Below are 1,016 nucleotides of genomic sequence, written 5' to 3' on the forward strand. Positions count from 1 at the left end.
ACAGAGGCACACCGGGCTGCCCCTTATCCATCCCAAAGCCAGCAGCTTTAGGAGAAGAGAAGCCCATCAAGGCTCGGCAAGCAGCCCAGGGAGAGCCCTCTGCTCTCCAGGCCCCCCAGCATCGCGCCCTGCTCCTGTGGAAGGGACTGCAGCATCTCCTGGACCATAGCCCTGGGCCACGACCTGCAGCTGCAGAGCAAAAAGCAAGGGTGCAGAGATGCTGCTGGACAACAGACCAAACGCTGCCTGCTTCTCCATCCCTTCAGTCCAGCATGACACCAAGAGAAATACTTGCATATGAATTATTATTTGCTGCAAGTAATTGTTGTTGTGGAAGCTTCTATATTAAATCACGCTGCACAAAAGTTTTATGGATAGAATAGTGAAAACAAACTTTTTTTCATGTGTGTTTGCATTTCAGCAAAGCTTTGAAATCCAGATCAATTAGTGCATGAAATGTTGTGTCTGCCTTCTGGGAGTATGTGCTGAGCCTGGGCCACCGGCAATTGCAAAACCATTTGTGGCAGTTTGACACTCCCTACTTAATTATGGGGCATCGTTATGCTTTGTGCTCAGGATTCAACGGGCGGTACAGCAGGTGGGCGGCTGTCCTGTGCATCGCCCGTGAGCGCGCCGGGGCTGCAGAGAGGGCAGCCGGGCAGCACCGTGGGGAGCAATGAGAGCAAATGGCTTTTGATAACTTTGCTTGAGAAATGACAGGCTTGGCTTTAAGTAAAGCTTTGGCTTGTTCCTCAGGGAGAATATTTATGATGTACTTGCTTGTTTGATGCTGGGCAAGCTCTAGCCTACAGCAATGCATTTCTGTTGCACAGCGAGGGCTGTCCCTCTGCTCCGTGCCCTGCCCTGCTCTAGCTGCCGTCCCGGCGCTGGGACGGAGCGGGGGAGGCTGCGGGGGGGCAGGACCACACCGACCCCTCAGACTCTGCCTCCGACGCGCTGCCTCGCACCCTTCCCTCGGCCGGGCCCTCCCCCCGCCCCCCCCCGGCGCCACCACG

The sequence above is a fragment of the Fulmarus glacialis genome, unplaced genomic scaffold, assembly GCF_000690835.1.
Source record: "Fulmarus glacialis isolate BGI_N327 unplaced genomic scaffold, ASM69083v1 scaffold19347, whole genome shotgun sequence".
Lineage (NCBI taxonomy): Eukaryota > Metazoa > Chordata > Aves > Procellariiformes > Procellariidae > Fulmarus > Fulmarus glacialis.